The 16,968-nt window shown below is 43.0% G+C and overlaps 1 protein-coding gene across 1 annotated transcript in view; it reads left to right on the forward strand.

Moving 5' to 3' along the window:
- The window catches only part of ASB4 (ankyrin repeat and SOCS box containing 4), a 34,748-nt gene that overhangs the window by 4,986 nt on the left and 12,794 nt on the right, over positions 1-16,968 (forward strand). Inside the window, exon 2 of the mRNA XM_075049545.1 lies at positions 9,236-9,319. The gene's annotated coding sequence lies outside the window, so the exon portion shown is untranslated. The remainder of the gene's footprint in view (positions 1-9,235; positions 9,320-16,968) is intronic.

Raw genomic sequence — 16,968 nt, forward strand, 5'->3', positions numbered from 1 at the left:
TCCTTTCCCCCTTCAGATCTAGTTTAAAGCTCCTTCAATAAGCCCTGCTAACTCCTGTGCAAAGATCCTTTTCCCCCTCAGAGAAATGTGTACCCCATCTGTCGCCAGCAGGCCTGGCGTCATGTAGACCAACCCATGATCAAAAAAACCCCGAATTCTGCCAGCTTACACAAGAATGATACCTTATCTCAGCTTGCTGCAGCACTACATTGCTGGCATAGTATTTTTCATTTATTTATAAAAAACACAGTTTAATTTGCAAGAGCACATACTGCTTACTATCTGGGTCTTAATTTTGGCACAAGGTGGGTGCAATTCATTTGATAAAATGTAAATGTCTACAGGGGACATGGAGACATCAGAGCTGGTCATAAGATTGCAAGAGTGGCCATACCCTGTCAGACCAGGGGTTCATCTCGCTCAACAGCCAACAGAGGCGGTAGGCCCAGGCTTAGGGAAGAGTGAGGAAATGGGAGACAGGTTGGATAAATCCCCCAAGTTTCTTTCCCAGCTCCTAGTTATTTTCAGCTCAGTGTGATCAGCTTTACCTATTTAGTAACTCTTAATAGATTTGTCTTCAAGTGCTTCCTGTCTTCCCTTGAAGTGAGTTGCGCTTTTACCGCTTCTTTCACTGATGTCAAGTCACCTAGGCACCCTGTATAGTCAGGGCAGGAAAACAGTTCCTCTGAAGTAGCAATTCATATGAAAGGTGCCTAAAATAGATCTAGAATTCTTCTCTAAGAAGTGGCCATTTCTCTGCATTCACTGGAAAGGAGCCTACAGTGACTAATTCAAGTGCAGAAATCTGCTCTGTAGATGCCTGAAGGTAGATGAAGTGAATCTCCCTTGAAGTCTCTGCTCATCAAGTCACCCTTGACTGAAGAAAGAGCCTGGTTTTCTCAGCAGCTTACCTCCTCAGCATGATCCCAGCCAGCCTGGGGTCTGCCCGTTGGCACTGTCGGCATCCGCTGTGGCTTGCCCTCCCCAGCAACCCACCGGCTGGCCGAGTAGCTACAGCAATGCTGGAAAACACATGGCTGCTCTTCAGTCTGTCACAAATTCCCCTGAGCTCTTTGCCTTTGGGGACACTCAGAAGAGACCTGCGAGTGACCTCCTGCCACACAGCATAATGACTAAAAGCAGGAATAACTTTTGTGCACGTCATCAGCTGTAGAGGGTTATATACCAAGCCTGGGGGTGGAGAAAGTGAGCAGAGCAGGGAGACGGGATAAGTCTTATTCTATTTTAGTCATTTAGACTCCTCTACAGACAAGGAAAGAAAAGCAGCCCTCTATAAATGTGTCCAAGGGTGTATTTATTTCACTGGGAGAAGCATGGGTGAAGTAGGACAAGTAGTGCTCTGTAGATACCTAGCCTCCCTCTCTCTCTCTCCACTCCTGATAGAGGAAAGTTAGACAGACAACTTGCTAAGAAAATAAAAGGTAACATTTACATGGCTAAAGATAAAGGGAATAATTTCTACCAAATACTTTAGAAGACTTAAATCTTTCACTTGTGAAAGATATGCCCTTTACATGTGCTTCTCTAACACATATCATCATCTTTTTTAAGTGATAAGATGCAGAAGCTATGTACACACAGATTTGGATTTCACAACAAACTATTTCAAAATGCATCATGCTTGAGTCATTAATGAAACACAATGTGTTTTACTAAACAAACTTTTAAAAAGCTGAAACTCTCTTTTTATCCACATTTTGCCCTCTCTTATACTGATGTTAACCTGAAGAAAATTCACCAATATCTGCATTGCCAAAGTATTTACAATGGATTTACACTAAAGACTAAAGGTCCAAATATTATTCTAGAGCACTTTGGGGGGGCTGATCTGACTGAATACAGAAGCCTATAATGCAGACATGATAGTATTAACTAGACCCTTCAGACTATGGAGGGCATTGAGGGACCCATGCTATAGAGGGCATTGAGGACAAATCTGATCGACAACTACTGAGGAGTCAGACAGCACTCATTGACCCAGAGCTGCTTTACAGATACTGAATCAAATTCAGAAGAAGACATGCAGGCATGAAGACAAAGCAGACATGAGGAAGCAACTAGAGACCAACCTCAATGTTGCTATAGTTTAACTGTAAAAACTAGCAGATGTCAACACAGTGTGGAAACTTTCAAAGAGAGAATAATGAGATGTTAAACCAAACTCACCGATTTTGCCGAATGCAGATCTTAGGACTGGGTTAATGAAAGGGCACATCCATCTAATTGCTGCTGACATACAGGTGCTGCACCAGCTTCAATAAAAATAAAAACTGGAAGGCAAGAAAGCTGCTTACCACAAAAACAGGCAGAAATCACAAGCAAAGCCTGTGGTTTGCACACTAAAAGATGAGGGAAAAAGCTTCAAAAGCTGCCGATCATAGAAATTACAAGATTCTCTACAAAGGCTGTGGCCTAAAACCACTTTAACCCTGTTAGCTGATCAAAGGGAAATTGCAGATGGCTTGCTCGAAGACCTCAGCAACTTCTTAAACCCTGCATTCTTCAGCTCCGCTAGAGTTAAAAACCACCTCTCAGCTCCCCATTCAAAAGCAGGGAGCAGAGATTCCTACAGCTGCTGAGCAGCTGCCACAGGGCAAGGCAAAGTCCCTGCTCACACCCTACCACTATACGTAAGTACAGTGTCACCAGCTAGTTAGAAACCTGGAGTTCACCACAATCACCTAATAAAGAGATGGTACCTCAAGGCGTTCAAGAATACAGATGCATAGTGCCTTTTACAAAGAAAAAAGTAAAAACATTCCTGCAGTGACACCAAGGTGTATCGATTTTCTCAACTGCTGAGGAAAATCTGTGTCAAAATGACATCAGTGGATTTGTTGGTGAGGGTGTTGAAAAGGCTCTTGCAGAAACAGTCTGGCTTTCAGCCTTGTCCTACTTCAAAGCGAGCAAAGGTCTCTACCTGGCCTTTGCGGAGCTAACTAAAGACTCCAACACTGTCAGCCACGGGCAGCCCAGAGGCATCTGCATAAATTTGGATGCCCAAATAAATTTGTGAGCATATTTTGGTTATTTCATGATGGTGTGAGGTAGCACAAAGGTTCTCAGTGATGACAAGATGTCAGAACATGTCACTGTCAAAAACAGCCCCAAGCAAGGCTATGTCCTAGCCCAACTCTTGTTTACTGTCTTTTATGCAGTAGTGCTTCTTGCTGCATCTGGAAGCAGCAGCAAAGGGAGCTGCTTTAATTATTTTATAGGTGGCAGAATTGCTAAACTGGAGAGATGCCAGGCTAAATCGAAAGTCAGAGAGGTCCTCCCAGGCAATCTGCCCTTTGCTGCTGACAGTGTGCTGGGTGTGCAGAATATCACTGATGGCTTTGTTTACACTGCCACGGCTCAGCCTTGTCACAACCATAAAGCAAATAATGCTGTCTTTTTCCAGGCAGAAGCATGCTGAGACAGTAGTGTACCTTGGAGATACAATGCTTAAGTCTTGCAGGTGAAATTCTGCTCTCTTGGCAGCAAGCTCCTCAAACACCGTGACTGATAATGGTTGTTCAAAGGAGGGAGAGGGTCATGTGGCTTTTGAAAGATTAAAGCTGTGTATGAAATGAAGGAGGTTCCTGACTTCAAACACAAGTAAGGCAGAGCCATGTTCCTGTCATCATCACTTTTCTGTACAGTAGGACTTTCAGGTGAGACACAACAACTGCTCTGAGTCTCAGTCCAATCTATGTGCAGTACTTTCATGCCCTTGCAGATTAAAAAAAAAAAAGAAAAAAAAAAAGGTCAGGACAATGTCCTGAACGCTGAGATTTGAGCCACTATCAAATATTAGCCACTGCCAAAGACTCTTGTAGGCTTAGCTACACTGGTGTGAGCATTGGTGCACGTATCAGGCGAAGTGTTGCGTGTGGTTGTGTTCTGGGGTAGAAAGTGAAGGACAGTCCAACGCAACCTTACAAACAGGCATCCAGCACTGATTTTTCAACTGTAGTGGTAGTTTCACAACACGGGAGGCTCACTGCTGCCTGCTGTGGTAGTGATGATGCCATTGCAGCCTCTCACCAAAGTAGAACGACCCAATGACACAGAAGAGGACTAAGAGGGAAATGCCCAATTAAGCATTACTGAGTGCTACCCTTATTTATATATGCATTACAAATACCAGGGAAATTTTTCAGAAAAGAAACAACAAAAGCTGAATTTTCAGGATACAATACCTCAGTAAAAAGATACAAAGTGAGATTTAGAAATTCAACAGCTTTCAAAATACTTTAACACAAAGAAAGGGAGGAAATAGCCTTGACTTATAAATACAGTAACAAGAAAAACTATGATACATACTATGCTATGATGTTTTGCGCTATGATGTTTTGCGCTACAGCAAAATGCAAATGTGACTAAGAGTTTTAATATACAAAGTTTATTTCTAAAATGTGGGCTTCTTAAACTGTATTGGCACTGTGAAGCTGTCCTGGTTTCAGCTGGGATAGAGTTGACTGTCTTCCTAGTAGCTGGTACGGTGCTATGTTTTGAGTCAGTATGCAAAGAATGTTGATAACACTGATGTTTTCAGTTGTTGCTAAGTAGTGTTTAGACTCAAGTCAAGGATTTTTCAGCTTCTCATGCCCAGCCAGCGAGAAGGCTGGAGGGGCACAAGAGGTTGGCACAGGACACAGCCAGGGCAGCTGACCCAAAGTGGCCAACGGTGTATTCCATACCATGGGACGTCCCATCTAGTATAGGAACTGGGGAGTGGGGGCAGGGAATTGCCTCTTGGGGACTGGCTGGGTGTTGGTCAGCGGGTGGTGAGCAATTGCCCTGTGCATCATTTGTACATTCCAATCCTTTTATTACTACTGTTGTCATTTTATTAGTGCTATCATTATCATTATTAGTTTCTTCTTTTCTGTTCTATTAAACCATTCTTATCCCAACCCACGAGTTTTACTTCTTTTTCCCGATTTTCTCCCCCATCCCACTGGATGGGGGGGGAGTGAGTGAGCGGCTGCGTGGTGCTTAGTTGCTGGCTAGGGTTAAACCATGACAGAAGCATAAAGAAAACAAGAGGAAATGGAAGTGTAGAACGAGCACAGAAGTGCACATTTCTTCATGAACTATGTTTTCTGCACCTGGTTTCTGACTTTTTGGACTATCCCACGTGTACACCCCAGCCTACTTTTAGATTTATGTCAGTGTAAATCCGGTATAACACCACCAAGATTATCTCACAGCTCCAAGTTCTGGTGCTGGTGTTACTGGAGTTGCTTCAAATACATGAGTGATGATGTTGGCTATGGAGGCTCTTACATGACACAAAGGTAAAGAGACCTTCAAACCAGGCTGTTCTAGTGGAGTAATCATCAACTCTAATGCTGTGGAAAGCAATTCATACTTCTTCATTGGCGGGATGGTGGCCACTGCCTGAAACTGTACAAGTGGATTGGGACTATATGCAACATGTGGCTGGAATATTTGGGGTTTCAGGCAACCAGGAGCAGCAGAGAGCCCCAAATTAACATGAGATGGTATCAGGGGTTCGGTGGTTTCATTTGGCCTGATCACCCTGTGTTCCCTGACCCAGCTGAGCCACACTCTTATCATGTAGGTTGCTTCATGTTTGGCTTCATGTTCATCTGTAGTCATGTAGAAAGAAGCAAGGGGTATTGTGAGGGGGCTCAGGGAGGTTGAACTGAGGTCTCTCCCTTACCAGCGAGGGAATCACAGATGCAGAGAGAAGCCAGAGTTGCTGTGGTAGGGAGATCATATATATGGATAAAACCACACACACATCCACATCGTTCATTTTATTACCAGTTTACAGAGCAAAGTGTTTACAAACTTGAGAGCAGCCTTGCAACTAGCAGCTATTTCCTTTAGCATGGGAAGTAACCCTAGCTGGAGAAGTAGTTTGGAGGCCAAGACAGAAGAGTCAGTGCATGGGAAGTAACAGAATCAACTTCGCTCACATTTTTTGGCAGCTTTGATTATAACTGCAGTCTTAAAAGATATTTGGCGGTTAGGCTGGGTTATAGCAAACCCAGCCCCCGAGCCTGCCTAAGCAGAAGCAAGAGGAATGACATACCCTTATCATCGCTTTCAGTGGGAAGAACTTCACACAGGTATTGATTGGTTTTGCCTGCATCTGGATTTGTTTTCTGAGTTTTCAAACTCTTCTGGTAAAACTGATGTGAAAACTAAATATACTGTCATAAAGCTATGACTTACAAAAAATACTGTTATCCATAATCCTTTGGGTATATAGGGTGGGACAGACAACTAAATAATACAGAGTATGCACCTAAGATCTGATCCCTACACAGAGTATGATTACCTGCCTTCCATTGGAAATAAGATGAAAATAAAGTGTAAAGTCTTTCAGCTAAGATTTACTTAAGCTATAAGAGCAAACTGAAAACAATACTACCCCTGTAGATGCAGCTGTCTAAATTATACTCACAGTAAGTCTGAAAAAGCCCAGAGATTGCTGCAGTTATATAGCAAAATACAGAGAGTTTACCTATTTGCAGTTATCTTCTTAATATTTAGCTTTAAAAATGCTTTCATTCAGGTATAACAGTGTATGGATATATATGGATGTATGCTGTTATAACAGTATATAACCATATAAAGGTATACTTCCTGTGGATTCATAAGCTATTTTACTTTTCTTTTAACCATAAACTGTAAACAGATAATGTGAAAAAGAGGCTAGGACCTAACCAAACACTCGCTGAAATCATTAAGAGTTGCTACATCATAGCGTCTCCTCTGCAAACATATGTGAAAGAGCAAAGAATGTGGCCTTGGTGGAGCCAGAGCTTTTGTAACATCCAAAAATACCCACTCTTTTTGCAGTCTGCTTTTGTGGAGGAGGCGGCATGTGAGTGGCAGATAGAGAAGGCACCCAGGGGATGCTATAGAGCACTGCCACATGCAGACATCCACCTTGCTCTCAGCCTAATTCAGGTCAAGAGCAGGTTGTACACGAATCCCATTAGGCTGTGATGGACCTTCTAGAAAAGAAGCTAGTCTTTGTCTTTTCTGCCTAATATCATCAAGAGGAAAACACAAAGAGGAGCTAGAAGGTGCACAGGGTGGAGTGTTGTACGCTTGACACCCAGAAACACTGATACTTCTCTTCATCTCCTTGCAGTATGCTGGGTGGCTGGTCCCAGCAGCCCTCCAGTAGGTAGACAGCTTGAGCTATGTGGTACCAAAACTCTTAGAATTTGGGTGCCAGCAGTTTTTTAGGAGACATTGCATAAGTTGTTTCTGTGGTTCACCTTTTGTTCTAACATGAGCATAAATTTGAACTCTAAAGGCAAATTTCTGTTACATAATAAGAAGCAAAGATTATATTTTAAACCTTTGATAAGCATCTTTGAGGGAAGCTTAAACTTTCTGACCACAGTGTGGAGGTACACACAGTGCAGAACATGTTGTATTCTAAATTTTTACCATGTTAGTTTGACTTACAAATACCAGTGCAATGAACAAGAAATCATTTACCTTCATCTTTTAGAAATCTTACATACAACACTCAGAAGGCTGTAGAGTACTTCAGTATCACCTGTTAAAATGTTCTTGTGAACTATTACTAAGGTCTCATCCCAATATGTACATTCTTATTTTTTTAAATTCTATTATCCGTATAAGTGGGTTTTGGTTTGGGTTTTTTTCATACTAGTAGCTTCAAAAGTTGTTGATTTAATGCTTTCCTATAACCTAGTGCCACAATTTTGTAATGCAGTAAAATTGCACAGGGCTGAAACTTCCAGCGCTCTTCCTTAAAGCCTAGGTGGGGCTTCAAGGGTTGTGTAAAGTGTCTTCACTGATGCAATTAAGTGCTTTGCAAAGCTCAAAAGACAATATGGACAGATGAGTCTGCTGGCACCAGGCTGGCCTAGGGGCTTCTCTGCACAGCAGGTAAGATGCAACCATGGGCATTTAGGCTGTCCCAGCCAGAGCCCAGAAAAAGAGACCTGTCATCCCCGACACCCTGAGTTGGAAACTCACACAACTGGGTCTTGCTCGCTGCTTCCTTCAAGTTTTGTGTTGAGAGTCTAGTTTTGCTCTGAGTCCCAAAACCCTTTAAAGTCTCTTGTGTTTTATGGAACTGATTCAGGGATTTGTCTCAGGAAGAGCAGACTGCATTCCTACTGATCTCCTTCCCCTAGGAGAACAGCGGACACTTTTAGGTGCAGTGCCACTAGATTGCTGTGTATGTACCCCAGGGTGCTGGTCTCAGGTAGGCTTTGGATGGTGGGAGAGAAGGATTTGGGCAGGGCATTCATTGCTGCGTGCCACAAGCCTCCTTCCGCTCCTCACCTGCCCCAGGGATCCCCTGCACTCAGTCCCACAGGCATCAATGGCCAAACTGGGGCAACTCCAAACATTTGGGGTCCTCCATCCCCGTTTAGCTTTTGCTCATTGAACCACCCTGCTTTGGTTACAAAACAGCACTCACAGGACTGCACGTTATCACAGAGATCTACACCAAAACATTTCCTCTGGAATTCATTAGATTGCAAGCACTTTGGCTATTTACTCTCACTGTTTGCAGGGGGTAAAAACTTTCTCAGAGCTTTTAACGTGTGAACAAGAAATAACAGCTGTAAGGAAATAATTCAGAATTATATAATTAGAGTTTGGGGAAATTTTCCACTTCTTATTGGGTCACTTTAAAAAAGACCAAAAAGAAATTTCCTTAGAAGGAAAAGTAGTAAGATTTTTTTTCAAAAGGGAATTCTTTTGAATTCTTCTGCAGACCTGTCCTCCAAGAATCAGGCATATTTGCAAGATGACTAACCCCTTCATTGCACTTTGCATTCACTCAGTGATGAGCATTTAGAGGTATTAAGAAAATTTTCCTCTGTTGAACAGCACAACAGTTGTTTGTATCACAAGTTTGATTTGAATGTTAGATGAATAGTAAATTTAAATAATAAAAGAAAAACGATAATGTTCTCTTTCTTCATAGTATTTGAAAGTAGTTTCTAATATCACCACGGCACATATCTTATATACTAATCAGCTTTTATTTCTGCATAATTTTAGTAAACATGTCCTAAAAATCAACTGGTTAAACTAAATATTGATTAAATTACTGCCTTTGACAAACATCTGTAATTTACTTTTAAAAGTACCTTCCTACAGAATCAGATTATATTTGGCTTACTTCATACTTAATGGAGGAAAATTAATATTTCTAGAGTATGTCTGACCTGGTTTTGATTTCCGTCTTCAGACACGTGAAATTGCACCCTACAACCATCTCCACAGACTCTCCCAGGAGATGATGTGACAAGCGCAAGAGTCAGATGTCTACACGGTAGGTATCTATGTTTGGATAAAGGAGGAAGAAAGTTTTCTTGGCTGATCTGAGCATTATGCTGCAAGAGTCACATAATCTTTCCAACTATCTCACTCTGGCTGGTATCTATATTTGCATAGGTTTTTTATGCTTCTCTGTGCCTATCAGGGAAACAAAAGTCTGGACTTGAGAAAGGTGATGGCAAAAATGAGTAACTGCATCTTCCCCGTCTACTTACCCTTGCTTCAGAAATATTCTTACTGCCTCTCCCCATGCAAAAATCTTCTACCAGCCTCAGGAGAGGATACAGTTGTGTGCAGGCTCTTTAGCCTGTTCGCCTTTTGGAGAAGATACGTATTTCAAGCAGCATTAAAAACACCACTTTAAGTTACCATTTCTCAGAAGGAGGTACATTATTGACAAGATTTGGGCTGCAACAGAGATGTGCGTTGATTTTTTTAAAGAAGATAAAGAATCTTCTTGAAATATTGCTTTTCTCCAAAAGCTTTTCAGTTTTAGATGCAATTCACCATATCTTTGACATGACTATTGTATTGATACTAAAAGGTATCAGACTCCCAAGGCTTTTGATATTTTAGGACTCCTTCTTATATTAGGTCTGGGTGATCTGTTGATGATAAAGAAAGCCCACGGTGTGCAGCATTGTATTTTCCTGTTTCTTACATAATTATTTAAAAGGAAGATCCCAAGTCATGATCTTTGTTTTAAACTCAGGCAGAACTCTTACTGACTAATTGAGAATATGGTTGGAAAAGGACAGACTATAAAAAGAATAAAAATGAGTTAAACAAGGACGCGGCCTAGAGAATGCAGGAGAAAAAATAAAGCAAAAATAAAGCCTACATCCAATTCCTAGACAAAGCTACTGAGAAAGTTGTGATTGGTCACTATGGCAACAGATTATTAAATGGAAATAAAATGCTTTTAATACTGCAAGCACATTTTCCTATACAGATCTAGTAAATTAACTCAGACCTCATTAAGTTGAATATAATTTTACAATAGATATTCTGTATAATGTTAGAAACACCAATACACAAAAAATCAAAATATAAATAGCTGTAAGATATTGATGTTTTTCCCATATTACTGATTCAGTCATTCAGAGGCTCAGGAGGTAAATGGTAACATTAGTTATTTTCTTTCCTCGGGGAGTCTTTTAATAACTGGTATAAATCAATGCAACTGTAAGCTTAGATGAGAAATATTTGCTTTTGTTTTCTTGGCTTTTATACTAATGGACTCAGGTTGGTGAATCAACATACTGAGCTCTATTCCACAACGTAAGAATTTGTTCATACGGCCTGAGCTCTGACAGAGGCAATTCACCCTTTGCTCTGCACCCCTCGCAAAGGCATCGAGGCCAAGCCAGCCTTGCACCATTCACACAAATTTTGGATGTCAGTCAATAAGAGCTGGAATTCCTGCAGTTGGAGCAAGATTTATACAGTAAATAATACCAATAAAACCAGCATCTAATATGCATCTTCTGATTTAGACTAACATAACTATATTGTCACTTCTGCACCTAAGGACTTGTTCTGTCACATTCAGGGAAGGTAGGTGGCAATACCCTGAAGGAGCAAGCTTAACAGCTTATGTTGCTTAGAAATGTAATGAACAGCTGATGTGTATCAGTGACTGATTTATCAGGAAAGGGTGGGAAGCACAGGCAACAGTGGAGATTGAAAACATTCATCAAAGCCACTGGCCCAACGATACGAGCGCAGGGTGATTATGGAGACAGACAGACCTGCGGTGTCCCCGTCTGCCTCACCACTGCGTCCAGCCTGGTTTCTGATGCGCTGCTTATTTCATGATATCTCATCTTCCCTCTCCACTCGTTACACCTATTCAGCAGATTTTTTCCACATGCTTTATTTTGGCATTGCTTCAAATTTAGTCCTTCAGAGCAGGAAAAGCCTTATCCCTAGGCTGCCTGATGGCTGTTCAAAGAATACCAGTACAGCTTCTGCTGAATGTGTTCATATTCCTTCATACGTTGGTATTTTAATCCGAAAAGACTGGCATTTTAGAGCAGTTGCAAAACTGGAAAGCCTTTCACACTTTGGCTGTATGCCTATCCTAAAACCCTCATCACTTTATTATTTGATACATATTTAATCTTTAATATATAGGAAACAATTTAATATATAGGAACCATCTCACATACACCATCTCAGCTCTGCATAAATTTCGCTTCGGCAGGTAAGGCAAAAGTTACTGGGAAGAGCGTGATGAGAATGTCTCATCTTTGGCCAATCCCTGTGGGAGTTCAGCGCCAGCCAGCCCTGCCAGGGAGCACAGCCAAGCAGCAGGCAGCGGGGCATGAGAGAGGAGGGTAGGAGAGACACAGCCACCTGCGGGGCTCTTTCTATGGGCAATGAATTATTTTTGTCTCGCTGCTGTGAAGGAACACTTGTCTTTAAAGAACTGCTTTCCACAGGCTTCATTTAAGCCCATAGTCCACGCCTCGCTTCATCAGGAGGAAAGAAGTGGAAGAGATTCACATTTTAAGTTTGGTTGCAAAATCCCACTGTTTTACATACTGTCAGATACTATGACATCAAGCTGCAAAAACTATGAGAACAATTTTCCACCAAGCATAGGTAGGCAAGATTCATTTTCTCCATGCCTTGAAAAAACTGTCCACCTGATTTTAATTTCTGTCTGTGTACATGGACCCTGTTTACAATACTCGTGCCCTTTGAATCAAAGGGAACCTACAAGCATTGTATCTGGGTAAAGATGGTATTTAACTGTTTTGCAAAATAAGCGCATTTTGTGTATACTTTTTATAGGACAAAAAACTATTAATTATATTATCTCAGTAGTAATTTTTGAGAGATTATTCCTCATTTTAAAACATCCTAAATTCAACCGCTAACATCCTAACATCAGTTGGTAATCCAACCCTGAGCTTCTGGACATCCTAATAAATACTCCGATAGCAGGAGTTGGAACACTATGCAGAAATGAAGGAAAGACATCCCTGGGGCTAAAGATGGAAATACCAGGCATGAAAGCCAAAACAAAACCCATGGAAGGATAGGCTAAGCTTTTGCCATGAAGTCTTCAGACATGAAGTTCCATGAGAACATAATTCAGTATTGTTGGCATCGACCTTTGATTTCATAACACGCGTGTACCTTAAAGGCTTAAGCACCTCACTTGATCTGTATTTCTAAATTATACTTGCTTTACTGAAAACAAAACCAGAAGGTCCAGACTCGCAAAGATACCTAGGTTCCCAGCTCCTAGAATTTGACTTCCAGGGAGCTGAGAGTTCTATGTCTAAATGCCTTTGAGGATCTGAGACTATTTTCCTCCCCCATCCCTAGCAAATGAGCGCAAAAGTGAAATAATACAACAACGAACAAGAGGAAGATTCCAAACTACTGGTACTAAGAAGGTTTCAGTTAACCAGTCACAGGGATGAATTTACAGAGAGGACTTTTCTCAAAAGATGATTTGCAGCTGAGCACCCAGAGAAAATAGTTTGCACCTGGCACAGCTAAAGAGCTTTTTTTCTACTAAGAAATAAAGCAAGAAGCATGGGGAAGATTTATCTAATCTTTACACTTATAGTCAGCATCCTGGAAGAAGAAAATCGTATAAAACGTGGTGATGGTTAAAGCAGGCAGAAAGATATACAGCAGTGAAAAAAAGTCAATATTAGCAAAAAGATGTGTGATATGAATAAGTAAGAGGGCTGTGCTTAGTCCAGCTTGGGAACTGAGAGCTGTCAAGAAGAAACAAAGGATATACTTGGCGACACAAAGGATATACAAGGCAATACTGCCCACAGAGTGGGCGGCAGCGTTGCAGACTCGGCCTGACGCTGCAGATGCTGTAAGGGCCGCAGCAAGGCGAGGGGATTGTGATCACTGTTGCAACAGTATTTTTACAAGCACGCACTGTTCAGAAGAGATGAAAGTGTGGGATTAACTCAAAGATCTGTTTTTTCAGGCCGACAGATCTGATGTTTCGTACTTTTCCCTCCTTAACAAAGGCTTCAGAGCGGGACAGACTGCTTCACATGGGGGCTGTGTTACTACTGCGTAAGCTACCTGCTTTAGCCAGCGACCTGCTGAGGAAAGGAAAGGGCAGAGTTGAACCCTCTCTAGCCAAGCGTGCTGGTACACTGCTGCAAGGCTCGGAGCTGGAGGTCGCAGGCAATGTTTCAAGGTCCCCTCTGTAAGTGGTGGTGGGAGAACATTTGTAACAGCCCTACTAAAGCTGCAGGTAGGTGACCCTGCATCTATTACTGCTGTCCTGCCCACCCCCACCAGCTCTGCCTTTGGGACAGGGTTGCTGCAGAGTAGGCTGGCTGGCTTGGAGCTGCCAGGGAGCTGCCAGGCTTTTCTGTATTGCAGCTAGGAACAACTCCACTGCTCCGGTTGCGTCACCATCATTCTTTTGGAGCATTTCTCCGTTTGCTGGCTTTCTGCCTGCCCCAGCACAGAGTTCAGGATGTTGGTTTTCACCTCCAAAACTCTGCTCGAGCTGTTCCCAGCACTGCTGTGAGTTATGTAGCTGCCAATAGATTATTGCTCTGCATCAGCAAGTGCCAGCGGAGGGGCCCTGGCTCCTCAGGAGACACACTCTGCACAGCCTGCCAATACATCTTTTCTCATTTTCTCCTTAAAGCTTTGTCTTCTATAAGCAGTCACAACTCTGATTTTCATACACACTCCTGTGCCACCAAACATCCTTCTCATAACACCACCCCGACGGCGTTCAGGCACCCACCTCCAGGCAGCTTTCCTGGCTCAGCTCTGCTGCTTGGTGCCCAACCTAATAAAGTACACGGCCCACTGAAATCAGTGGAAATACCTCCCCTGACTTCAGCGGGCTTTGGAGCAAGCCTGTGATAACCCTGACAGAGAGGGTCCTCAGCAGCCCATCTGGAGCTAGTGACAACAGTCCCGTCACCCACAGTGGAAAGCAGCGTGCACCCCAAGAGCATTGTCTGCTCTTCTCTTGCTTGCTGTGTGGTTTCACACCTGGTTCTTCTGACCTGCTGTAACCACTTCTGAGGGGCAGATCCAGCCTTTCCCCAGGAGGTGCAGGTGTTTGTGCACCTGCGGCTTGTCCTGTGAACGGGAGCGAGGCACTGTGCGGAGCAGAAGGCAAGCCTGGGGGCAGGAGTTGTCTCCTTGGTAAAAATGTGCCTTTGCATTAGCTGTGTAATTTAGACAATTGATCCCAAATGTGGAAACCGGGTTTTCTTAGTGGATACGGTGTGTGAGTGCACAGTGCCCATCACAGTGGCCTCAAGTCTAACCTATAAATATCATAAATACTAGTACTGATGTTAAACAAGGGATGAGCTATTGTTTCACAGTGAGATGTTCGGAGTATTTGGCAGCCTTGGAGGTTGGATGACATCAGTTTTGACTTTCAAAATCAAACTGCCACCTTGTGGTACGGTGGGGGAGAAGTCTGTTGGAAATCACACAGCAGAAATACAGATATATGGTAAAAGCTGGTCCCTTTACCCCATCAATGACTCACAGTATTTATGTATTCTTAAATATATTTTGACTATACTTCAGGCGAATTAATAAAAATTCTTATGTCATACTTTAAAAAGGTCAATCTAACTTTTTGTGAGGGTTTGTCAATGTAAAACATAAAACCATTTCCTCATTCTTGTGTGTAATTGTACTGAAACCACCAGTGCACTCATATGAGTAGGTTTTTCAAGATTAGACCCAAATGCAGCTTACAGAAAAACACTAACTATAAAGGCTATAGGTATCTATAATTGTTCCCTTTCTCTTTCATAAGCTCATTAATGTTAAGAAAAATTTCTGTGAGAGTCAGAGCAGGGCCAGACAAACTGCTGAAGGTGAGCAAGTAGTAGTGCATCATCTGGACTGAGATGCTGTTCCTGTGCATGCTCTTGGACCATGATGGATGTAAGATAATTTTAATCAGCTTTCTCTTTCACTGTGGGCCAAGCCATCACAAATTACTTCACCTTGCTTGTCAGCCAAGAGCAAGCACGATGGATCAGCAGATGTGCAGTAATCTGTTACAGCAACATGCTTGTGCATCTCAACCTTCAAGCTGCAGACCAGCATTGGAGAGGTACTGACACAATCCCTTCAGCTAGATTGAATGTCCTTGTGTCATCTAATACTATTTATGAAAGATGAAAGATGATAGATGAAAAGCTAGTCCATTTCAAATCGAAAATTGTAGCCGAGGTGAACAATTGACTGCAGCCATGTATCAGTGCTTTGTGCATCCATGACTTTTCAGGAATATAGTGGTTTTAAAAAAAAGGAGCAAGTAACAAGAAGCCCGTAAGATCTGGAGTTCACATCTTGTCCTTCTGCTCATGCCAGACGAGCATTAATGGTTTTTTTTAAAGCATGAAGTGGAGTCATCCACTACCGAAAGTAACCGAGTGAGGCAGCCGCGTAAGAGGGAATGTAAAGGTATGGAGAGCCTGATGCTGACTCTCCTCTTAAGAAAGCCTAGAAAGACTCACATGAGCTGCCTGGGACCTATAGCACCAGGGCAAGCCGTTTTCCTTCTCACTGTGTTTATTACAAAGTACAGTACCTCAGGGAAGTTGTTCTTATGAAGTATTCTTTGTCCAAAAGTACACAGGTAGAAGGAACTCACAGATTTCACAGTTCTCCATGAAATGCTGTCCCGCAACACCTTAGTTGAGTACTGGCTCTAGGAGAGAGCTGGTGAGCATTCCCACGGATGGGGTCCTGCAGGTCCTCATGGGGCTGCCTGAGGAGCCTGGCCCCTGGAACACCTACGAGCACAGAGGCTGCTCTGACTTCCACTATCACCTGGCTCACATTTCCCCATCAGCCCACTGGGCAGCTGAACTCCCAGGAAGGATAAACATGAAAATTTTTTCTTAGTGGTCGTGGTGGTGTCCGCTTTTCTGGGTGATTTAAATCAAGGGTGGATAGTCCTTCTAGCTATGGTCTCATCCAGCAGCCCAAGTGGGCGCATGTGTGAACCACTTCTACATGATACATGGCAGCAGCTCATGCTGGCCACGTGTGGGTTTGCGTCATCGCAGACTGCTGTCAGCACAGGGCCAGGGCCAGCAGAGGGAGAAGGAAAAGGGGGGAAGAAGGAAGCGTTCAGTGGGTGACGGGGTGGTGAGGGAGAGGGTCTGAATTTAGATGAAGGATGTGCAGGGGAAAGAGAAGAGCCGATGGACCCGTGTGGCCTCCTGTGCTTGCACGTGAGTTAATTCACATGCAAGCCCCCTGCAGTGTGTGAGCTCAGCCCACAACATGGCTGTACAGCTCTGCAGCCCCCTCATCCCAGCATTTCTCTTTCCTGGGAGCACTGCTTGTGGCCCCTGAGCAAACTAGGGAAATCCTGCTGCTCAGGGTATTATGCAGGAGACCAGGCTCGATCAACACAATGTTCCCTTGGGGCTTTACAGATCAGGGATCCTGTGAGACCTGTGTGGTGGGGGGCTCCTGTGGAGACCTGCCTGATGGCTGGAGGAATGAAACCAGGACCAACATGCTGAATGCTATCCTGGGGAAAGAGTGAGCTACCTCCCACAGAAGAGTGCCTTGGGGATTTTTTTTTTTGTCTGAAATGCAGTAGTTAAAAGGCATCTGCAGGCAGAGCACCACATCCCACTGCAGTCA

This window comes from Buteo buteo, chromosome 2, assembly GCF_964188355.1.
Source record: "Buteo buteo chromosome 2, bButBut1.hap1.1, whole genome shotgun sequence".
Lineage (NCBI taxonomy): Eukaryota > Metazoa > Chordata > Aves > Accipitriformes > Accipitridae > Buteo > Buteo buteo.